This window comes from Mesoplodon densirostris, chromosome 2 (genome assembly GCF_025265405.1).
Source record: "Mesoplodon densirostris isolate mMesDen1 chromosome 2, mMesDen1 primary haplotype, whole genome shotgun sequence".
In the NCBI taxonomy this organism is placed as follows: Eukaryota; Metazoa; Chordata; class Mammalia; order Artiodactyla; family Ziphiidae; genus Mesoplodon; species Mesoplodon densirostris.
The window spans coordinates 13,012,026-13,037,488 of record NC_082662.1 but is presented as its reverse complement, the minus strand read 5'-3'; the positions used below and the strand labels follow the sequence as shown (position 1 = coordinate 13,037,488).

At 44.8% G+C, this 25,463-nt stretch overlaps 1 pseudogene; it reads left to right on the top strand.

The window, feature by feature from the left end:
* Nucleotides 1-6,826: 6,826 nt before the first annotated feature.
* Nucleotides 6,827-24,986, top strand: LOC132502492 (dehydrodolichyl diphosphate synthase complex subunit NUS1-like; annotated as a pseudogene).
* The last annotated feature ends 477 nt before the right edge of the window (nucleotides 24,987-25,463 follow it).

The following is a 25,463-nucleotide window of genomic DNA, read 5'->3' as shown; positions in this document are numbered from 1 at the left end:
CTGTTGCAAAACTCTTAATAACAACAAAACTGATAAGTACATGCCCTTTGCACAGCCCCAAATCAAGTGTTGGGTTTTCTCAGTGCTTTCATGTTTATTGGCAATGTATCAGGAAACACTGGGAAAGCTTTTCTTTGTTTCTGTCCTGGTTACAAATATTTACAAATTTTTTTTCATAAGCATTTATTTTTGTATGTTTTCAATAGAAATACAACCCACTCTTATTCTGATTTTTAAAATTTAGTTTAACAATTAATAATTGACGCTCACTGAAAATGATCAAAAATTAGGGTGTGATCTCCTCTCTCTTCTATGATAAATGGATGGTGAAGTGAATTTCCCCATTTGAGTGTGAAAGATCATTCAGAAAGGTGACATTAAAGCAGAGGCATTTGCAAAGTGGAATTAAAACAGATGTGTTGGGCTTCCCTGGTGGCGCAGTGGTTGAGAGTCCGCCTGCCAATGCAGGGGACACCGGTTCGTGCCCCGGTCCAGGAAGATCCCACATGCCGCGGAGCGGCTGGGCCCGTGAGCCATGGCCGCTGAGCCTGCGCGTCCGGAGCCTGTGCTCCGCAACGGGAGAGGCCACAACAGTGAGAGGATCACATACCGCAAAAAACAAAACAAAAACCAGATGTGTTTTTAATCAGGTCTTACTTCACACTGTGAAGAGCACCTGTATTTAGCATGCTAGATGTGCTCAAAGAGTTCAGTCATGCATAATGGAAGCCCAGTTGGGGAAAGCATCTGAGCCTCAAACTCAGGCTCTGAATGCTAACCTAGCCAACAGAGCAGATAAATTACTATCACCATTTAAACAGGAGAACAGAATAGTTACCAGATATTTAACAAAAATTTTGTTACCAATCGAGTTCCACACTATTAAAATTGCACTGTTTCATGAGAAAACATATATTTAAAATATAAACACTGTTCCTAAAGGCATCATATAAAAATATGTTAACTAGCTCTAAAATGATCAAAGACCCAACCACATGAGAACTTGTCAATATTAACAAACTCCTATTATTAGAATCAGGGTTTGTTTTTTGTTTTTTGCTTTTTCCTAAACAGTAGAAAATAAAACAGACAACACTAATATATTATTGTCAGAGTGTTTGACATCTTGCTAGTTCTGAGGGTCAACTAGTGAAAAAGACAGACCAGTCTATTAACGGATTTATTTTGATATAGCAGGCTCACTGTAGTGAAATTAGGCATACATAAATGATCAAAACGCCAATCAGTTGAATAGTATTAGCTAGCTAGTCCTTCTCGAAATAATTCTTTCAGCATAACACTTCATAATCTACTTTACTGTTCAATTCTCTAAGAAAGCTAAATAATTTATTCCACATTGTTTTTGGTTTTCCAGAAATGAATATAATGGCTGATATTTTCCTTTTTAAAAACTCAATTTTTATATTTCTACCATTTCCTTGGAAAGTTGCTAAAGGTAACTTTCTTCCTTCTATGAGGAAATACTGCTAATATACCTAATATTTATTTTTTTAACTTTCTATTTTATATTGGAGTATAACCGATTAACAGTGTTGTTATAAGGACTACCCTGGTGGAGCAGTGGTTAAGAATCCACCCGCCAGTGCAGGAGACACGGGTTCGAGCCCTGGTCCAGGAAGATCCCACATGCTGCAGAACAACTAAGCCCGTGCACCACAACTACTGAGCCTGTGCTCTAGAGCCCGAGAGCCACAACTACTGAAGCCCATGCACCTAGAGCCTGTGCTTCGCAACAAGAGAAGCCACCGCAGTGAGAAGCCCGCGCACCGCAACAAAGTGTAGCCCCTGCTCACCAGGACTAGAGAAAGCCGGCGTGAAGCAAGGAAGACCCAACACAGCCAAATAAATAAATAAATAAATAAATTTAACTAAATAACTAAATAAATAAATAACAATGTTGTGATAGTTTCACGTACATAGCAAAGGGACTCAGCCATACATATACATGTATCCATTCTCCCTCAAACTCCCCTCCCATCCAGGCTGCCACAAAACTTTGATCAGAGTTCCCTGTGCTATACAGTAGATTATACCTAATAGTTAGAATTGTGAATACAATTTACTAATGTTTATGGCACTGAATAAAAGATAGACTGGAAGGATACTTGCAAATATTAATAATGGTAGTGCCTATGTGGTAGAATTCAATTTTTTTAAGTTCTTATTCATCTATATTTTCTAAACTTTTATTTGGTTAACATATATTGCTCTTATAATTAGAAAAAGTTACAGTAAAATGAGCTGGAAGTCAGCATCGGGGTTACTTTAGTTTAGGGCTCCTCTGAAATGCTGATACTTCACTACATTAAATCAACATATTTATGTTAACAGATCCCACATGAACAAAACGTTATTATTCTCTATGTTAATTCAGAGAGTTCATTCAACCTTTTAAAAGTCTACTACTAATCCTCATGTGAGAAAAAACTTAACCTCTTCATTACAAATGATATACAATAGCAAAAACACCCCAGGTCTAAGAGACTGTCACTTAAACATCAGGAAGTCAGCAGAATACACATAATGCAAATCAAGGCTAGTATTTAATTCAGAGAAGACTATGAAAGTGCACTTGATGGAATCTCAAAAACAATAATACCAAATAAAATATATTTAGTAACTTATTACATGTGTCTTGACATTTTCAGACTTCGGGTGTTAAGCTCCCCTACTGCTCCTCTGAAAGCCTTGCTCTAGTTTGAAGTAGAGAATTCAAAACATCATGAACTTGTTCCAAATATATTTTAAAACTGTTTCTGGGCTTCCCTGGTGGTGCAGTGGTTAAGAATCTGCCTGCCATGCAGGGGACACGGTTTTGAGCCCTGGTCCGGGAAGATCCTATGTGCCGCAGAGCAACTAAGCCTGTGCACCACAACTACTGAGCCTGCTCTCTAGAGCCTGCGAGCCACAACTACTGAGCCTCAGTGCCACGTCTACTGAAGCCCATGCGCCTAGAGCCCATGCTCTGCAACAAGAGAAGCCACCCAATGAGAAGACTGGGCACTGTAACGAAGAGTAGCCCCGGCTCGCCACAACTAGAGAAAGCCCGCGCGCAGCAACAAAGACCCAACGCAGCCAAAAATATAAATAAATAAATAAATTTATTTTGTAAAAAAACCTGTTTCCATTTTAATTAAATTATTTCTATTTAATAGTAATTCCCTTTATTTATTCATTTTTGGCTGCGTTGGGTCTTCCTTGCTGCGCGCGGGATTTCTCTAGTTTCAGCGAGCAGGGGCTACTCTTCATTGCAGTGAATGAGTGGCTTCTCTTATTGCAGAGCACGGACTCTAGGCACACGGGCTTCAGTAGTTGTGGCATGTGGGCTCAGTAGTTGTGGCTCACAGGCTCTAGAGCGCAGGCTCAGTAGTTGTGGCACACAGGCTTACTTGCTCCGAGGCATGTAGGATCTTCCCGGACTAGGGCTCGAACCCGTGTCCCCTGCACTGGTAGGCAGATTCTTAACCACTGTGCCACCAAGGAAGTCCCAGTAATGCTTCTTTAAATCATGTAACTGCTTCAATATTTTGCTATTAATCTTCAGGATGGTAATGACTGCTAATTTTACATAATATTCCATAATTAGACACTTGAAACCTTTGGCTTAAAATAAAACCATATTCTGTTTAAAGGCTAGGTAGGACATGATGCATTTCTGAGTTAAATGCTGGAATTATTTTTAAATGTATATTTAAAAGTTAAATTTCAGTATTTTGATAAAGGAGGTAATAGAATTTTTTCAGGCTATATACTACAAAAGTCCTAGGAACCATCCCTTACAGTTTTATTTGGAAAATTCTTTGGCTGAGAAGTATTCCCCTCAAGATAACTCTCTTATTTATTTATTTATTTATTTTTGGCTGCGTTGGATTTTCGTTGCTGCGCCCGGGCTTTCTCTAGTTGCGTTGAGTTGGGGCCACTCTTCGTTGCAGTGCGCGGGCTTCTCATTGCAGTGGCTTCTCTTGTGAAACACGGGCTCTAGGCGCGCGGGCTTCAGTTAGCTGTGGCACGCGGACTCAGCTTCTCCGCGGCATGTGGGATCTTCCCAGACAGGGCTCGAACCCGTGTCCCCTGCTTTGGCAGGAGGATTCTTAACCATTGCGCCACCGAGGAAGTCCCAAGATAACTCTCTTTGATGATAGGAGATTAACTTAAAATGTTTTTTCTAAGAAAACAGAACCAGCAAGAGTCACAACTAAAGATTTCACTGTATACTGATAGCTGGTGGGAGGGGCGCGGTGAGACAACTAATAAAAGGGGTTTGTGTTTTGCCCACCCCCACAAGATAATTTAAACACACACCCAAGCCTAAACCCTTTACTTAAAAAACATTCACCCGGGGCTTCCCTGGTGGCGCAGTGGTTGAGAGTCCGCCTGCCGATGCAGGGGACACGGGTTCGTGTCCTGGGCTGGGAAGATCCCACATGCTGCGGTGCAGCTGGGCCCGTGGGCCGTGGCCGCTGAGCCTGCGCGTCCGGAGCCTGTGCTCCGCAACGGGAGAGGCCACAACAGTGAGAGGCCCGCGTACAGGAAAAAAAATAAATAAAAAAGATAGTGCTTCTTAGCCCCAGCGAGCCTATTTAAAAAAAAAAAAAAAAAATTCACCCGAAAAAGTGGCTTTAATCTAGGTTACTTTTGTTCTCCATAGTTTTCAATGTAAATACATTGTTTCCCTCGAGATCAGTTTCCCAAGATTCTAATTATTAGATAGCACATAAGAACTTTGATTTTATGCCTATCTAAAATTGCAAAACGTACATACTCAAATTTTTCTTCCCCTTTTTAAGTAGCGTTATCCTTATTGTAGGAAGTTTGTCTTTAAATACTCTCATTAACCATAATTTGTTAAGGCAGAATCTCTAACAGAAGTTCTACAAACTCAAGGGACTCTTGATCTGGTCATTTCCAAGCCTCAAATGACAGTATAGCCTTGTTAGCAGGGGTAGAATTCTATTGCTTGCTAGAACTTCAACGGCCCCGAGATAGCTGAGAGTTCCTGCTAGTAATCTGGCACCAACTCAAAATTCCCACTAGGAAGAAAGATCTCCCTGAGGTAGGACCCACTGAGTGGCTCCGCCCATAGCGATGACCTGGACTGACCTCGGGCTCGGCGTGGTCAATGGCTCCCTAGCACCTGTGGGCGAGTTAGCAGGTGCTCACGACGATAAAATGCCAAATTGCAACCGCCACGTCAGTCTTTTGGAGCCCCGAAAGGTGCCTTTTTCGCAAACAAGCTCCCTCTTTTAAACCTTACATCTCTGAGGCTTTGAAGGTACGTTACACGGCTAACGAATATAGGAAGACAATTACTCCACTGGGGAAACGAAGGTACTTCAAAAGGAAGAGTGGCAAGGAAACAAAGCTCAGACTGGAAAAGTGGCAAGCCTCCATGCCCTGCCAAGACGACCTTACTTAACCTTCTGGATTTCAAAAACAGGGTTGGGTGGAAGTGGATTACATGGCAAGGTAAAGAGCTTGGTGGTGGGGGGGGCCGGTTAAGAACCTACAACTCTGGCAGTAATTTCCATCACACTCCCAAAGGAAGAGAAACGGAGAACAAAACAATAGGCATCTTAAGAGAGTAAATGCGGTTACTATGGTTACCACGCTCCAAGCTCAATTCTGCAAATGGAGACAGAGCGGTACGCCAAGGCCCTTTCTTTGTCTGTATCCTTACACGGAGGACCAACCCAGCAGCCAGCCCCGCCAGCCCGAGCAGAGGCTGGCGTCGAGGACCAAGGGCAGCGTACCAAATAAAGAACACCTTTATTTTGGCTCAGTAAGCAAGAACTGCAGGCAGTTCCTGATGGAAGCCAGCGCGGCCATCACCCAGTCCTTCGGCCAGAGCTGTTTCCCCCACTTGGGAGAAAGCTCCAACACACTCCAGTCACCGATTCCAGTCTGGGGTCCTGGCACAGGCAGGAGTGGAAGGGGGCCAACGAGACACGGTGCAACCTTAGCCCTGAGACACAAAGGGAAGGCCAATCTCCAGGAAACTCGCGGGACGTAACTAATAACCCCTCAAGAGGCTACAGTTTCCGCGAGGGGAAATAGAGGACACAGTGAGTAGGGCACAACCGAAGCGTTCAGACGCACCTCACCATCAAAGACACTACCACAAGCTGCGCGGAAAAATCGCGGCCAAGACAACCCAGTGCGCAGGCGCGCGGAGCAGCGACTCCGGCGCCTTGGGCCTGCCCCTCCCCCACTACTCTCAAAATCCAGGGGAGTTGGCTCAACGCGCTTGCGCAACGACGGAACGTTGGGGGAGGGGAGAAAAACCTATTCCCTTCATTGTGAGAGAACCGCCCCGCCCCGCAAGGCGAGCGCGCGCGCGCACACCTGCGACTCTCACACTCGTACACTCGGGCGTTGAGCTAGCCGCCCAGGGCGTTGCGCATGCTCCGGGAGGAAGGTGGTGTCGGAGCCTACGGCTTTTTGCTGAGTTTCCCTGAGAAGTTTCTGGAAAGACGGAGCTCGGGGGAAGCTGGGGGATGGGGAGCGCAGGGAAGCGAGCGTTTGAGAGAAAGAAAAGCGAAAAATCCAAAGCACACCGCCACCACCCTGCCTCCATCAAGCCACGACCAAGGCAAAGCCCAAGCCCACCGAGACCCTTACGCCAGGGGAAATAGCATGGGGACCACAGCAGCCGCTCCTTCCTGTACCTGTGCCCAGCCCCCGAGGCCCCTCACCACAGGGAGAAGGGAGAGGGCAGGGGGGAACGATGAAAAACCTAAAATGCTCACTGGGTGTTTGCGTGGTGGAGGGAAAGCCGACATCCGCGCTCTGGAGCTGCCCGCGCACGATGGGCCACCAGCGGCTCTTCGCTGCGCTCTCGGGTGTGGGCTCAGTGCGTTGGGGTTCGACGTGGCTGCTGAAGGAGTGGTCTGGGGCTTTGGCCCCTGGTTCCTTAGTTCCCCCTCATTTGGGGGCCTCTTTGATCACCCCTTTCCTCTCTTTACTTTGGTGACCTGGAGCTAAAGTTGCGAGTGTGGAGACCCTAGGAAAGGTTGCTCCCTCCCCGCGCCCGGCCCGAGGGGCGTCCTGGGCGGGCAAGGGTCGCCCGGCAGGTGTGCCACGCTCAGTTCTTTCCAGTTTGTACCCCCTTAAGTAAGAGCCTCCTGAAGCGGGGCCCGTTTGGAAGAGCAGAGGCAGTCCAGGCATAAAGCCGCTGCGTCGTTTGGACTCGAGGCGGGGTGGCGGACCGTGCTGCCCGGCGGGGCGCCGCGGGGAGGCCGTGGTGTCTCCGTGGGGCTAGGGAGGCAGGCCGAGGCCTCCGACTGCCATCAGGAGAAAGCTCGGCCTGGCATTGCTGCGCTGTGGGGGAGGGGCCCGCGGCGCCTTTCATTTCTCCGCCTGGGCCCGCTCGGGCTGCCATTTTGTGGTGTGGCCGCCATTTCGCGCAGCCGCAGGGGCGGGGGCGGAGGGGCGGGGCCGGCGAACACGCGCGGGCTGCCTCCGGCAGCGAAGGCGGGCGAATTCCCTTTGTTCTTCGCCTCTGGGCTCGGGGCTCGGCTCGAGCAGTGCCGCGACCCGCCCCGGACACGCACCGGGTGCGCGCGGCGTGTGAACCTCTGGAAAGCTCCGAGAGCCGTGCACGGAGGAGTCCCGAATTCTTCCTGCTCTCTAAGCCCTTGAAAAGTGGGACTGCTCACCCCCACCCTTGCAATGTGAAAGGGATCGATTTTACAAGGCAGCGCTCCGAACTGGAGCGTGGGAAGCTGTAATTTCACCCTGAGAGTGAAGGCGTTTTCTGCAGCCCTGTGCTGCCGGGGGTACTAAGCCCGCTGGAATGCCGTGCCTTGAATCACAGTGGCGTTCCGCAAATAGAAGTTAAAACTGCGGAGCTGGGAGACCCAACAAAGGTGCTAAACGCCAGTGTAACCGAGAGGTTGGTCTCTTTAAAAATAAAAATAAAAAAAAAAAGTAGTGTCTTTGGAGGGCTGTCAGCTGCAGGAGAAACGAGACGTTGCTTTTCATTGGCTGGCTGTGAAGCACGCACTGCGCAACTATTTTCAGATCAGGTTTTATAGCCTATTATTTATATCTGAGCTATAAACTGGAACAATAGATTGGAATGTCTTATTTCTGTCTATTGAGAATATCTTCCATTTAACTTCTTTTTAAAATCCTTTGTGAGTATGTGAATAACAAATTGACTCAATAAAATCTCCGTTCTGTGCCTTCCAGTATCATTTGAAATCCTGAAAGAGCTATTTTCCTGATTTCAAGGGACATATTTAAATATGAATCTTGGCATTGTTAATCTTAACTTTGCGACTCGAATCAACAAAGCCAGGAAATTCAACAGTAATGCTGCTGAATTTGTCTTCTAGACTTGCTTTGTGTACAAGGTATTTTTGTTTAACTTTTTTTTTTTTCCCACAGTAGCCTGAGTTCATAATTTAGCCAGGCTTTTCTGGCTCAAGTTTTTTGGTGTCACAGCTACAGTAGGTTTTTCTTTCTTCTTCTTCTTCTTACTACGTTTAATTATAGGCGGTTATCTGTTTCAATAATAGGGGGGTTAAGCTATAATGATAGGATGGAAATGTAAAAAATATATTTGTTGTTGAGGGAACAGATCAGGATTTGATGGCTTCCAGATGAAAGAAGTGTCTGAGGAGTGGATGTTAGATTCCAAATTTTATTTCAGTTCCAGTATGACTAAAAGCACTGCACAGAGTTTTGATTTTTTATACCCAAGATTTCTATAAAGCAGAATACTGTACATTCTTTTCGTTGTGAGAGTTTATGAAACATTTTTTTTCTTTTTAAATTTAATTTTTATTTTATATTGGGGTATAGTTGGTTTACTGAAATGTATATTTTTTAATTTATTTACTTATTTATTTTTGGCTGTGCTGGGTCTTCGTTGCTGCACACGGGCTTTTTCTAGTTGCAGCGAGCGGGGGCTAGTCTTCGTTGTGGTGCGCAGGCTTCTCATTGCGGTGGCTTCTCTTGTTGTGGTGCACGGGCTCTAGGCACGCAGGCTTCAGTACTTGTGGCACGTGGGCTCAGTAGTTGTGGCTCCCGGGCTCTAGAGCGCAGGCTCAGTAGTTGTGGCGCACAGGCTTACTTGCTCCGGGGCATGTGGGATCTTCTCGGACCAGGGCTTGAACCCGTGTCCCCTGCATTGGCAGGCGGATTCTTAACCACTGCGCCACCAGGGAGGTCCCTGAAATGTGTTATTTTTAAATGCTGTTACTTTTTGCCTACACAACCAAAATTAAATAGTATGAAACTATTAGTTTTATTGGGAAATTAGAATATGGTATCCTAATAATGCCAACAAAATATCATGCCCCTAATTAGCCAAGCAGTTGAAATTCAGAGAATGATTGCACAACCTTTCTTTCACTTTGTACAGACATAGAAGTATGTTTAAACAATTCTAATTCGAGTTTTTTTAATTTATAAAACGAGTACTTATTTCACATCTTTAGCTATTACATTTAACACAAAAGCACATCCTTTTTTACACAAAAATGTTTGCAATTCGTATTTTTTTGGCACTAATCCCATTCATTTTATTTATTTATTTTTGGCTGCATTGGGTCTTCGTTGTTGGGTCTTCGTTGCTACACGTGGGCTTTCTCTAGTTGCGGTGAGCAGGGGCTACTCTTCGTGTGGTGCGCGGGCTTCTCATTGTCGTGGCTTGTTGCAGAGCTCAGGCTCTAGGCGCGCAGGCTTCAGTAGTTGTGGCTGTGGCGCACGGGCTTAGTTGCTCCGCGGCTTGTGGGATCTTCCCAGACCAGGGCTCAAACCCGTGTCCCCTGCATTTGCAGGCGGATTGTCAACCACTGTCCCACCAGGGAAGTCCCGCAATTCGTACATTCTTAAGAGTAGGTAGTATCTATGTATGTACTATATGATTCCAACTGTATCCTAGAAAAGGCAAAACTACGAAGACAGTAAAAAGATTAGTGGTTGCCAGGGGTTAGTGTAGAGGGATGAATGAGTAGGCAGAGCAGGGGCTTTTTAGGGCAGTGATACAGTGGTGGATATGTGTCATTATATGTTTGTCAAAACCATAGACTTACAGTACCAAGAATGAACCCTAATGTAAACTGTGGACTTTGGGTGATGATGTGTCACTGTATGCTCATCAAATGTAACAAATTTACTGCTCTGATGTGGGATGTTGGTAGTTGGAGAGGCTGTGTGTGTGGAGGGCACGGGGCATATAGGAACTCTGTACTTTTTGCTCTATTTTGCTGTGAACCTAAAACTGCTCTAAAAAATGGTTAACTTAAAAAGTGACATCACTTAAAAAAAAAAAAGTAGGTAGTGTCTTGCACTGTTCACTTCTCCCTTATGACCAATGCCATACATTTGCAAAACAGTCGAACAGAAATTCAGGAATAACTCTCCTCCCCATTCTCCCCTTCTCCTATTGTTGGCCTCAAAACGTTTTCCAACTTTTCATAGTCTCATAATCTGCCCCAGGAGTGAAAATACTTTTGTATATGTAGTCCTGGGTCTCTTCACTTTGTCAAAGCAGGCAGGACTAGTGAATTCCAGGATTACCAATCCATTGTTCCTTTAGTTTTTCTTTCTTATTCTAAAACAGGTTTTGAATTAATTTGTAGCAGTTTGTGTTCCCCGAAAGAAATGAAGTGTTAACCAAAACCTTTAATTATACCCAGATCCTTAAGACAGCCGGTGTAGAATTGAAGTGGTATGTGCTAGGCCTCTTTGGCTCATGCCTTTGATTTTATTTTTTGGCATTTGGTGAAGCTTGTGTGCAACTTTTCTAAACAACATATAGAAATATTAAATATCTCTATTCATTGTTCCAGGAAAGGATAGCTTTTCATGTCAAACTCTGGCATAGAAGCAAATTTAAAACAATAATAACCTTTTCCTGGAAAAGATAAATGATCTTCTTTAAAGACTTCAGTAATATGAGAAGTTTTTCAAAATATTTTTGGCTGTAGTTAAGCACTCCCACATGCTGTAATAGTCTTTTCCCTTCTGAGGCAAAACTGAGAAGCTCAGCACTTCAGAAGTAGTGGAGTTCAAAGAACAAATCCTTGCAGCCAACAGTATATTTTTTAGAAAAATAGAAATATATCTCTACAAATTAAAAATACTCCTGGGCTTCCCTGGTGGCGCAGTGGTTGAGAGTCCGCCTGCCGATGCAGGGGACACGGGTTCGTGCCCCGGTCCAGGAGGATCCCACATGCCGCGGAGCGGCTGGGCCCGTGAGCCATGGCCGCTGAGCCTGTGCGTCCGGAGCCTGTGCTCTGTGGTGGGAGAGGCCACAGCGGTGAGAGGCCCGCGTACGGCAAAAAAAAAAAAAAAAAAAAAACACTCCTGAACAGCCCAACATTTGTTTGTCCTGCCAGAGTATATATGGTCATCCCTAAAACAAGACAGTTGTGCAGATTACATGAAACCTGTAGGCTTATCATTTTGGCATCCCAGTTTAAATGGCCTAGCTAGACAATACATCAATAAGACTTCTAAAATCAGGGTCTTTACTCAACAAATAATTTTTGAGCATCACCCTTGTGCCAGATCCTATTCTAAATACTTAAGATACATTGCTGAATAAAACAAATACCTCATGTTCGCATGAAGTTTATTGTGGGGGAGAGGGGAAGAAGAGGCAATAAATATAATAAAAAGGAAATTAAATAATAGCAGTAAGATGGTGAAATATAAAGATAAGAGAGAGGAAGCATGTGTTGGCGTTTCAAATGGGGCAACCAGGGTAGGCCTCAAGAAAATACTGAAGACTTGAAGGAGCTAAGGGTCTTCTTTCTTAGATATGGATATCTAGGGAAGAGGTTCCAGGGAGAGGGAACAGCAAGTCCACAGACCCTGAGGTAGAAGCATGACGGGCACATGAAAAACAGCAAGGTAAACCAGTGTGGCTGAAACAGAATGAGCAAGGGAGAGAGTATAAGATATGATGGGTGTCAAAGAGGTAAAGGGAGTGAGAGGCAGATCTATACTACCTGGTAGGCCATAGCAGGAACACTTTGGCTTTTAATTGGTGAGGTGTTGCATGATATGACTTAGGTTTTGAGAAGCACTGAGAATAAGAGATGAAGGATAGGGGCTTCCCTGGTGGCGCAGTGGTTAAGAGTCCGCCTGCCAATGAAGGGGACACTTGTTCGAGCCCTGGTCTGGGAAGATCCCACATGCCGCGGAGCAACTAAGGCCTTCCGCCACAACTACTGAGCCCACGCACCTAGAGCCCCTGCTCCACAACAAGAGAAGCTACCGCAATGAGAATCCCTCGCACCGCAACGAAGAGTAGCCCCTGCTTACCGCAACTAGAGGAAGCCCATGCACAGCAACGAAGACCCAGTGCAGCCAAAGATAAAATAAATTAATTTAAAAAAAAAAAAAGATCAAGGATAGAAGCAGGAACCTAGAAAGGAGGCTCTTTCAGTAACCCAAATGAAAAATAAGAGAGCTTTATTGACTAAGGGATCCTGGATATATTTTGAAGGTAAATCCAAGAAGACTTTTTGATGGATTGAATACAGAGTTCATAAAAGGTGTCAAGGATGAGCCTGAGGTTTTTCACCTGGGCAACTAGAAAGATCAAGTTGCAATCATCTGAAATAGGAAACACTAGACAGAACAATTATCCAGGGGAATATTAAGAGTTCAGTTTTGGACGTGTTCAATTTGAGATATTTATTAAATATTCAAATGGAGACATTAGGTAGACTGTTGGATATGAGTCTACTTCAGGATGAAGTTCTGAAGATATATTTTACATATATATATATAATGCATAATCGTGTATACGTGTGTACTTGGGAGTTGTCACCATATAAATGGCATTTAAAGTCTGAAACTGAATGACATCACCAAGAGAGTAAGTTTAGATACAGAAGGAAAGAGAACCAGGAAAGCCCTGAGGCATTTCTCACTTAAGAGGTCTCAGAAGAAAGGAACTTGCAGAGCAACTGAGTAGGAACAAACCAGTTAGGCAGGAGGAAAACCAAGAGATGAATAGTGTCCTGGAATTCAGGTGAAGAAAATATCTGAAGGAGGAGGAAGTAATCAACTGTGGGATGCTGCTGAGAGGTTAAGGTGAGGCCTGAGAATTGACTCTTGGAGCAACGTGGAGGTCACTGGTGATCTTGGCAAGAGCAGTTTTAATGGAGCAGAGGGAACCAAAGCTTGATTGGACTGGGTTGAAGAAAAAAAATTAGTATATGAAGTCTGACCTTTGGAAAAGTACTACAGTGGACTTGGAGAGAAAGATGCCAAGGGACTATGATGATATAAAGTACTGTCAGTTTCAAAAAGTTCCTGGATCAGTGCAAGAATCAGAAACTCAAAACCTTTAGGCTTTTGGAAGAATTATTACACTCTCAAGATATGGCCTGCTGCTAGCCTCTGTTCCATAATGATCTGAATAATACACGATTTCTTTGGAAAAGAATACTATCTTAAAATATCTGAAAATTCTGAACTTGGAATTTGGTCAGTACTTAGAAGAATTTGGTTAGTAGGACAAAGAATCTAGTAGAGAGATTTTCCTGGAATTTATATAAGTATTGATGCTCACCAGTGGTCTGAGGCGATTCAGCCAGCCAGTCATGCAGTGCTTAGAGATGCAACAAGGCAGACTTTACCCTGGTTTCTCAAGTGTATACTTCAATAATTGCTGATGACTTTGCAACTTTTGTTGGACTTCTGTAAAAGTATTAGAACAATGATGACAAACTGACTCCATCACAAGAATGGTAATGCCCTAGAAGTTAAGTGCCCAGAAGTTTCCTTTTAACAGGTTTTCTCCATCTGTCATATTGGAGCCTGCTGTAGTTCCCCAATGAACAACAGTTAACTAGTTTTGCTACATGCTTTATTTGAAATGTGTTTATCATCCTGGGCTCAAGCTCCACCTTCAGAATCTTGTGTTCTGATAAATACAGACGTTAAAATTTTTACTTTCAACTGTATTACTTAATCATTCCTTATTGGAGCCTGTGATAAAATATAAAGTATTATGTATATTTTATCCTGAAACATTTATGCTTAATAATTGTTGAAACAATTTCTACTTATGAAGTCTAGCTCATTATGTAGTTTATATTTTCTAGTTACTCTCTTGTACTAGCACAGACTATACTTCCATCAATTCATACTGATTTGTACTGGTAAGTGATTCATTCAGGGGTTGAAGGGAGACTGTCTCCCTAGAATGGAATATCAGAATTCCAGGGATTCTGATATGTCTGCTTTGTAGGACTTTTCTCATACCTCCTGAGAATCCCTGATGTGGAACTTAAAATATAACTGAGGAACAAAAGACCACTTCCTTAACAAACCAGTTAGTTGACTTGAGATGTATTTCTGATGGTATGAGTGCATCAGTTGCTGGTGTGGAGGATATGTCATGAAAAATCGACTTCCTTGGAAGGTCCAAGAATACTATTTTTTTAAGAAAAAGATATCTCATTTCTTACTTTGAAAAACTGTAGCATCGGGCTTCCCTGGTGGCGCAGTGGTTGAGAGTCCGCCTGCCAATGCAGAGGACACGGGTTCGTGCCCCGGTCCGGGAAGATCCCACATGCCGCGGAGCGGCTGGGCCCGTGAGCCATGGCCGTTGATCCTGCGCATCCGGAGCCTGTGCTCCCGCAACGGGAGAGACCACAACAGTGAGAGGCCCGCGTACAAAAATAAAAAAGGAAAGAAAAAGTGTAGCATCCATTGTATTGGAGAAATTGAAACTATATGTGCAAATATTATGCTGGATGTTTCTAACCACTGGTTACAGTTCTCCCTTTTGGAGAAATATAAAACCAGTTATTTTTGTTTGTTTGTTTGTTTTTTGCGATACGCAGGCCTCTCACCGCTGCGGCCTCTCCTGCCGCGGAGCACAGGCTCAGTGGCCATGGCTCATGGGTCCAGCCACTCCGCAGCATGTGGGATCCTCCCGGACCGGGGCACGAACCCGTGTCCCCTGCATCGGCAGGCGGACTCTCAACCACTGCGCCACCAGGGAAGCCCAAACCAGTTTTTTGTTTGTTTGTTTGTTACAAGTCCTCTGAATATTCAAACTTACTTATCTTCATGTGAAACATTCCTAGTTCATTTATTCTGCATCTGTTCCATAAATACTTATTTGACTTATAAATTAGAGAATGGGAGCAGTTTGCTGTGAAAGAAGAGAAGATAAATGGAGTGGTCACTGGTAAGGGGGAATGGCTGGGGGAAATAGGATTCAGAGAAGTTTGTTTTTATTTTATTTATTCTTTTTCTTTTGGGCCTCACTGCGCGGCTTGCAGATCTTAGTTCCCCAACCACGGATTGAACCCACACCCTCGGCAGTGAAAGTGCAGAGTCGTAACCACTGGACCACCAGGGAATTCCCGAGAAGTTTGTTTTTAAGGGGGAAGAAATTTCAATACTTTCTTTTTTAAGACTTATTTTATTTATTTATTTTTGGCTGCGTCGAGTCTTAGTTGCAGCGTGTGGGATCTTTCGTTGCGGCACGCAGGCTTCTCTCTAGTTGTGGCATGCAGGTTTTTTCTCTCTCTAGTTGAGGCGCATGAGCTCAGTAGTTGTGGCACTCGGGCTTAGTTGCCCAGCGGTATGTGGGATCTTAGTTCCCTGACTAGGGATCGAGCCCACTTTTCTCCATTGGAAGGAGGATTCCTAACCACTGGACCACCAGGGAAGTCCCAAGGAATTGACCTTAGCTGGGAGTATAAAATAGTTGATCTAGTGAAAGACCAGAAGCTGGAATGTATGGGAGCAAATGCTGGTGAGCAAGTCTGTACAAGAAATGTCACTACTGTACTAAGAGACAGAGTCGAGATAAGTACGTTTTTCATGCTCCGTTTTTCCAACTGAGGATGGGAACAGTCAAAAGGTTTTGGATTTACTTTCTATGGTCTTGGGCAAATCACAAACATTTTTTGCAGGCTCTTGGTGTGTTTTATATTCCACTGAATGGTCATTATCTAAAAGAGTGTCTGGCAAACAGTAGCCATTCAATAAATATTCATTGAATTAATTTTTGGAAATTAATCTGTTAAAGAACTGTACTATGTATGCCATACCTACCCCACAGGGTTGTTCTAAAGACCCAATGAAATGAGAGAGTGGATGTAAAAGTAGTTTACAATCTGAGAAATGCTATTGAAATCCAAGGTATTATGTTAGAAAGAGTTGGAGTAAAGTCCACTGAGTTTTTGACTCCTTAAATGAGAAATACAATATAAATATGGAAACAGAGTCATTGTTAAGTTGGATTTTTTTTCTTTTGAGGGATATACCAAGACCTAAAGATTCTGTCAACTGGTTTGAAATTCAAAGGTGGAATACAACCTTTGTATTTGAATTTGTAAAATAGGATTTGATCCTATAAACCATGTATCATTACAGAACTGACAAAAATATACAAAGGCCAGAAAACCAAAACCATCTAAGTCAATTAGCTTTATGCAATGTCGTAAATTAAGTTCCAAGTTATATTTACAATACTGGGCATATGAGTGGTATAATACCTCTCTTTTTCTTTTCTTTCTTCCTGTCTTTGTTTTATTTTCTGGTAATTTATAATTTCCAAAGAAAATACAGTATTGGAGTTGTGGATTTACTTTTCTAGGTAAAAGAAAAAAGGTTTAAACATAATGATATTTCTGCTGAGAATTTCTTAACATACTCCAAGTACACCAGACTATTTTCATGATAATTCTATATGGTCTTCCCACATTATAGGACTGATTTGGACCAGAGTTGTGACTGGAAAAAAAAAAAAATCCCGTTCAGTTCATTTCCATTTTCTTATCATTCCAGGGACTAAAGTAAGTAATACACTTAATTGCTAGAGTTTGAAAGCAATTTCCCATATGCTGAAGTTTTATTCCTAGGAGAATCCCTAATCTTTGGTCCTGGTGGAATACCTGCAAGGAGAGTGAATCAGCTCATGCCATCATTTTCAATTTTTCATCATTATCTCTGGTGATTAGATATTACATAATTAACCAAGGTCATACAAGAGGATTCAGTGGAGCACTTTAGGATTAAATTTAGGAATTAGACATTAGGAACTCATTGGGATTCCTATAAGTGTTTTTAAGTATTGCAGTATTGGGATGCTTAATTAGGCTACCAGCTAGTTCCTGCTGTTACCCAGCACCAGGCCTTTTAGGATTACTTAGAAAAAATGCTCAGTTCTCAGAAAATCTCAGAAGTCAAGCTCAGGCTGAGGAAAATATTTGCTGAGTAATACAATTCAGTCCCCTTCCTTGTAAAGTCGGAAGTGCCATATGTGTTTTTCTAATTAGCCCCACCAGATTTCTTCCAGGCGTGATTATGTGTCATGAAACTAACCATTCTGCCTCTGAGGATTTATGCATTCTTGGGGAAATTTCTCTACACCATCTGATGTGATAGTCTGCCTATACAGGTTCCTGTGGCCCAGTTCTGGGTCACGTTGAAAGACTGTGCCACCTGGTCTTAACCTACTTTTTTTTCCCCTGACACCTCAGTAAACAACAGTGGTGACATCCACAAAATATATCTGCCCTCACAGTAACACCAGTCCATCTCGCATCTTGCACAGGGCACCTTTTAATCTGAAGGATCTTACAGCCCACAGCAAATTTTTTTTTCTTTTTTTTTGCGGTACGCTGGCATCTCACTGTTGTGGCCTCTGCCATTGCGGAGCACAGGCTCCGGACGCGCAGGCTCAGCGGCCATGGCTCACGGGCCCAGCCGCTCCGCGGCATGTGGGATCTTCCTGGACCGGGGCACGAACCCGTGTCCCCTGAATCGGCAGGCGGACTCTCAACCACTGCGCCACGAGGGAAGCCCTGCAAATATTAATGATACTTCATAAATACCTCATAGATACTAGGCTGTAAGCCTCACTAGACACATTTTATGATTAGACATCCCCCAAATGAAGAGATGGAACCCCTTCTTCAGCCCACTCAGAACAAGGACAAATCTGGGTCATGAGCACAGCTCCACTCGCCTACTTAAAACTGTCCCTAGGGCTCGAGGAGAACTAATTTCCACTCCACGTTCCCCCAATACTCAGAAAATAGATTTTTTTTTTAATGTGTGGGTGCTTTTCTCTTAAATGCCTACCTTTGTTTCGCTGCTGATTTGGCTTTTGTTCTTTCAATTCCAGCTAGATGTGGAGATTTTCTGAGCGTGAACTCACCTTTGGCAATTTGTCCAAAAAAAAAAAAAAAACTGAAAATGTCTTACATTTGCACTAGTATGTATGCATGTCATCATCAAAAGCAACTCAGGCCCTTTTTGACCTGCTTTCTTTTTTCCTTTTTTTTTTTTAAAGTCGGGACAATATACTCTATTTTGGTTATTTCTCGGATAAGAGGTTGCACTCTGGGGTCACCTTAACCAGTGCTGCCCTCTCGAGGTTACAGATGCAGCCGCCCCTACGGAAACCTAGGTTAGGCCTGCGGGTGAGAAGGAGCAGATATGCAAGTAAAAGGACCAAGCAGACATTGTCATGATAAACTGAGAAGCTTTTGCTTTTATGTGATGGGGTAGTGAAAAGAACACTTAACAGGGCACCGCTGAGTTCTCATTTAAGCCACTGGCAGACTGTGTGATCTCAGGCCCGTCGTTTCTTTGTGCCTCAGTTCCCTACCAATAGAATGGGAACGACTGGTCAGTGCAGGAGTCAGCCAACATTTCCTGTAAAAGAGCTTGGTGGGTCATTTGTCATTGTGGCAACTCTGTCGTTGTAGCTCAAAAGCAGCCATAGACAAAATGCATGCAAATGAAGGTGGAGGTGTTCTGAAAAAACTTTAATTTATGGACACTGAATTTTGAATTTCATATAACATTCACGTCATGAAGCATTATTCTTCATTTAGTTTTTTTAAACCATTTAAAAATGTAGAAACCATTTTCTTAGCTCTCAGCCCGTAGAAAAAAAACAGGCAGGAACTTCCCTGGTGGCGCAGTGGTTAAGAATCTGCCTGCCAATGCAGGGGACACGGGTTCGAGCCCTGCTCCGGGAAGGTCCCACATGCCGTAAAGCAACTAAGCCCGTGCGTCACAACTACTGAACCTGCGCTCTAGAGCCCACGAGAAGCAACTACTGAGCCCACGTGCCTCAATTACTGACACCCGTGCACCTAGAGCCTGTGCTCCACAACAAGAGAAGCCACTGCAATGAGAAGCCCGCGCACGACAACGAAGAGTAGCTCAGCTCGCCACAACTAGAGAAAGCCCGCGCACAGCAATGGAGAACCCACGCAGCCTAATTAATTAATTAATTAATTAATTAATTAATTAAAAAAAAAAAACAGGTAGTGAGCCAGATATGACCCAGGGCTGAAGTTTGCCAACTTCTGGACTAAGTCATCTCAGAGACCCCTTCCAATACAATCTTTTACAATTTAAAAAGTTGACTTAGTTATAGTTCCTTTTCATTTCCTTTTCTTGAAGGATGGCCTAGTATATGCTTATTTCCTGTGACATGAGGGATGTTAGAAGACATCTTGTCCCCAAAAAGATGTCTGCCAACTTCACACTGGTCAGCCTCAAAGACTAGCAATTCTACTTCTAGAACTGCACTGACCAAGACTGTCCAAGCTACAAGTCGAATTGAGTACTTGAAATATGGCTAGTCCAAACTGCAATGTCCTTAAGTGTAATACGCACACCAGATTCTGAAGACTTAGAATTTAAACTGTCTCATTAATATTTTATATTGATTGTTTTAAAAATATTTTTGATATATTGAATTAAATTAAAGATATTAATTTACTCTGTCCCTTTTTATTTATAAAATGTAGCTACTAGAAAATGTAACATACATGGCTGACATGTCTCTACTGAACAGCACTGCTCCAGAACGTTACCTGTTTCATTGATTTCAGATTTGTTTCACATTCAAATGCTATATTCTTGCATTTGCAGTCATACATTTAACTATCATCATTGTGTGGGTCTGGAAATGGAAGCTGGGGAGTCAAGATACACCTGAAAACATAAAGTTGGGGTGAGACAGAAGTAAGCTTCTCCCCACACATCCACTTTTTAAAGTCCTGACCCTGGGCTTCCCTGGTAGCGCAGTGGTTGAGAATCTGCCTGCTAATGCAGGGGACACAGGTTCGAGCCCTGGTCTGGGAAGATCCCACATGCCGCGGAGCAACTAAGCCCGTGAGCCACAACTACTGAGCCTGCGCGTCTGGAGCCTGTGCTCCGCAACAAGAGAAGCCGCGATAGTGAGAGGCCCGCACACCGCAATGAAGAGTGCCCCCCGCTTGCCACAACTAGAGAAAGCCCTTGCACAGAAACCAAGATCCAACACAGCCAAAAATAAATAAATAAATAAATAAATTTAAAAAAAAAAAATTAAAAAAAAAAAAAAATAAAAAAATAAAGTCCTGACCCTAATATCTTGGAGTTCACATGACCGCCTTCTTTAAGGAACAAGCACTCATCTGGAGGTCACGAAAAATGGGTCTCGGCCTAACCTGTAGCTCACTAGGTAAAGGGTAAGGCATTTCACTGTTTCCTCATCTACAATATGAGAATAAAATAGATCCTCTGTGCCCCTACAGAACTAAGAACATGTGTGAGAGTTTGTGAGCTCTACGATATCCCAACAGTGTCCAGAAAGCAAGTAGCAATGACAGGTAGCTGCTGCCTCTAGCCTCCCACTGACTAGCAGGCTGTACTCTTCCTTCAACTGCAGTGCTGCTGCTGCTGCTGCGGCTGCGGCTGCCCTAAAATCTCCACAACCTGATTGGCAGTTACAGACCAAGGATCGACCCTTCCTTGAGTGACAGCTAATCCAAGCCTGCCAACTTTAGTTGTCCCAAGTCACATTCGCTGACTTATTAAACCATACCTGTCAGTTTCAAGGAGTGCCTCAAGGGGGTTAAACCCTCACGCCTCACCCAGCTGAAACATTGCCACCATTCCTTGCAGTGGTAATTCAAACATGCAATGCTTATTCCCGCCTCAGCACGTTCTCTTTGCTGTCTCTTCATCTAGATTTGCACACAGAAGTCTCCTTGACATCAATTGCTAGATCTCAGCTAGCACTTCCTTAGGCCCTTTGTGACCATCAAGAACACTCCCACACCATTGCCCTGTATCTTTTCCTTATGTTATTGTTCCTTGTGCTTATTTCTATCTGCGATCTCTTTTTTTTTTTTTTTTTTTTGCGGTACGCGGCCCCCTCACTGTTGTGGCCTCTCCCGTTGCAGAGCACAGGCTCTGGAAGCGCAGGCTCAGCGGCCATGGCTCACGGGCCTAGCCGCTCCGTGGCATGTGGGATCTTCCCGGACCGGGGCATGAACCCGTGTCCCCTGCATCGGCAGGCGGACTCTTAACCACTGCGCCACCAGGGAAGCCCTGCGATCTCTTGTTTACTTGTTTTTGTCTACCTCTCCCGCTAAAATGTAAGATCCAGTGCCTAGAAGAAAGTCTGGTAATAAGCACTCAGTAAAGTGAATCTCTCCAGCCTTCTCCTTCTCGACTTAGCCACATCCCAGAGTATCCCTGCCCCAGCCAGACCAATCTCAGTGCTATCCCAATGAGTGTTTGTGCCTTACGTGGGTCCAAGGCCTCTTCTGGGTGCCCAGTGACTACTTCTATCACCATAAAATGCGTTTTAAAATTTATTTTTTATTTTTTAATTTTTTGGCCACACTGCGCGGCTTGCGGGATCCTAGTTCCCCGACCAGGGACCTAAACTGGGCGCTCAGCAATGAGAGCTTGGAGTCCCAACCACTGGACTGCCAGGGAATTCCCATATTTTGTTTTTTAAAATTATCAGTTTGTCGAATGCTATATCAGAACAGTTAGGAAAAACAGAAAATAGTCTAGGTAGTTCCAATAGAAGTGGATTTTATGTAGGCAACTGATAGCAAAAGGGTTGAGAGGGCTGGAGGAGCAAATGGAGGAAGGAGCCCAGAAGCCCACTCTTGTCATGATGCTGATGGACCATCCTTGGGTCAGGTTTCCACACACTCCAGTGGATCACTGCCCTGGATCAAAGAACAGCCTACCCTGTTGTCCATAGAACCAACCAGTTTGAAGAGGAAGTCACTCGCCTGACACCAAGATGATATTTCAGAATTTCTTCAGGACTAAAATATGGAGTTATGTTTCTATCTGCCCCACAGATGCGCTCAGTAAATGGTTGTTGAATTGAATTCCAACCTTGGACAATATCATCCATTGCCACTTGCTACAAATGTATTTTTCTCTTCCCTTTCCCCTTCCCAATCCAACAAACCCCTCCAGCTTCACCTCAAGATTCACCTCCAAGAATGCACCCCTGGCTTCCCTGGTGGTGCAGTGGTTGAGAATCCGCCTGCCAATGCAAGGAACATGGGTTCGATCCCTGGTCCCGGAAGATCCCACATGCCATGGAGCAACTAAGTCCGTGCACCACAACTACTGAGCCTGTGCTCTAGAGCCAGCGAGCTACAACTACTGAGCCTGCAAGCCACAACTACTGAGCCCACATGACACAAGTACTGAAGCCCACGTGCCTAGCACCCGCGCTCTGCAACAAGAGAAGCCACGACAGTGAGAAGCCTGCTCACCACAACGAAAACCCAACACAGCCAAAAATAAATGAATAAAAATTTTTTAAAAAAAGAATGCACCCCTCTCCAGCTCCCACTGGTCTCTGAGGTCGTATAGCATTTGCTTCATTGTCACTCATTTTGGCCTTTTCTCTACAACACCTTCATGTTCTTCATGTCTTATCTCCCTAATTAGATTGGATGCTTCTAGAGGCAGGAACTCTTCCATGTAGACCTTTACAGTTGGAAGAGATCTTAGTGTTTCTCTGGTCCAACCTCTCACCTAATGTCTGAATCCCCGACATCTCTGGCAACTTCTGATTCGGTCTCTTGAAGACCTCCAGTTCCCGGGCTCTTCTTACCTAAAGAAGTCTGGCTCAGTGTAAGAATATAAGAAGACGCTAAATACAAAGTTGCTGCTGAGGCTTCCCTGGTGGCGCAGTGGTTGAGAATCTGCCGGCCAATGCAGGGGACACAGGTTCGAGCCCTGGTCTGGGAAGATCCCACATGCCGCGGAGCAACTGGGCCCGTGAGCCACAACTACTGAGCCTGCGCGTCTGGAGCCTGTGCTCCGCAACAAGAAAGGCCGCGATAGTGAGAGGCCCGCGCACCGCAATGAAGAGTGGCCCCCGCTTGCCGCAACTAGAGAAAGCCCTCGCACAGAAACAAGACCCAACACGGCTAAAAAAAAAAAAAAAAAGTTGCTACTGAATTCATGCTACTTCTGCCTTACGACTGAGTCAGTCCTTGGATGGGTGTGGGATGCAAAAGAGGGAGAACACTGAGGAATGAACAACTTTTTGGCTAAAAATGTTGGAAAATGTTTCTAGCAAGCGTTCCTCCAGGCTGTAATTCACATGTTGATTCAGCTCTTGCCCAATGGGATTAGGGTAAGTGAATTACAAAACTTACTCTCAAAAATCGCTTTTCTTCTTGCTTAGGAAATACTATGGAGAGTAATCTTTTGGGATGACAGTCATCCAGGTTAGACGGACATCTTACCCATATGGCTAACCCTTGGTAGGAGCTTTAAAGTTTACAAAGCCCTTTCCAATACTTCGGCTCATTAGAACTGTTTGATGGAGGCAGCATTATCCTAACTTTATAAAGGAGGAAACTGGGACTCAAATTAAGCCCTTAGGCTGGCAGAGCCAGTGTGCAAACTCAGGTCTGCGTGGTTCAAACAGTCTGGTGTTGGAGGGAGCTAGCGGCGGGGGCGAGGTGAAGTGCTGGCAGCAGAAAGGAGTTCGGGGAAAAAAAGTGTATAAAAAGGGGTTCGGGGGGCTTCCCTGGTGGCACAGTGGTTAAGAGTCCGCCTGCCGAAGCAGGGGACACGGGTTCGTGCCCCGGTCCGGGAGGATCCCACATGCCCCGGAGAGGCTGGGCCCGTGAGCCATGGCCGCTGAGCCTGCGCGTCCGGAGCCTGTGCTCCGCAACGGGAGAGGCCACAACAGTGAGAGGCCCGTGTACCTCAAAAAAAAAAAAAAAAAAAAAAAAAGAAAAGGGGGTTCGGAGGCGGGGGGCGGGGAACGCGGGGCGATGGCTGGATAAGAAGCGGTCTGGCCGCGGGTTGGGGAGGGGGAGGAGAGGACGCCCGGGTGCCACGAGACTATGACGGAGCTACAGGCTCTGCTCGGCCTGCACTGCACTTTCACTTCCCGGCTCCGCTTGCGGTTCGGCACCTGGAACTGGACCTGGCGGAGCTGCTGCTGCGCCGCCTCCGCCGCGGTCCTAGCGCCGCTCGGTTTCGCGCTCCGCCAGCCCCCGGCTGTAGGCGGGAGCAGCAGCTTTGACCACAGGCATCCGCGCGGGGAAGCCGCCCCGCTTGCCGCCCACCCGCGGCTGCAATGGCCCGAGGACGCCAGTTCCTTGAAGAAGCTGCCTGTGCACGTAGACCTGGTGATCACCGAGGAGCAGGAGCCCAGCTTCTCCGACATCGCAAGCCTCGTGGTGTGATGTATGGCAGTGGGCACCTCTTACATTAGCGTCTACGACCACAAAGGAATTTTCAAAAGAAATAACTCCAGATTGATGGATGAAAATGTAAAACAACAGCAGGAACTTCTGTACATAGATGGTTCCAAATACTCACCAGAATTTGCAAATCGTAATGACGAAGATTGCCATTCGGCAGTGAAGGTGCTGTCCCCAGAAGATGCAAAAGCAGATATTGTGAGAGCTGCTCAAGACTTTTGCCAGTTAGTAGCCCAGCAGCAAAAGAAATCCACAGATTTGGATGTAGATATATCAGACCGTTTATTTAGTTCGAATGGTGCCCGTGGTCCTGATTTAGTACTGAAGTTTGGTCCTGAGGACAGCACACGAGGCTTTCTGCCCTGGCACATCAGCCTGACAGAGATTGTCCCTTTGCCTTCCCACCTAAACATCAGTTATGAGGACTTTTTCTCTGCCCTTCGTCAATATGCAGCCTGTGAACAGCATCTGGGAAAGTAGTGATCCTTGGTTGTGATAGGGACAGAATAAAGGGATAAATTTAGGTAATTAAATAGTCAATCCCACTAGGTGTATGTAAGTAAAGAAAAAAGTATGGGAGACCCCCCCAAGTTAATGATCACTCAAGAAAGCAGGTTTGCTTATCCACGAAACCAAGCAGACTTGCTTAGCAACAAAACCATGCAACAGAAGCACGAGACATGCCCCAAAACAATAAAACAATGGTGGCATGAGACCCACATCCTGCCCGGTGAGCTCAGTAAGTTAATGACCCCTAGGACATGCTCTCTGCACACATAAAAAACAATAATTTATGGAAAGGTGACATTTCAAAGTGAAAGACCCTCATTATACTAAGACCTAAAATAATTTTTCCATAGTGCCATGACAGCCCTAGCTTGACCATGTAGGGACAAGAAAACTCCCTTGCCCAACTTGGAGGAGGAGCTAATGATGGAAGCATGACATCTACCCAAG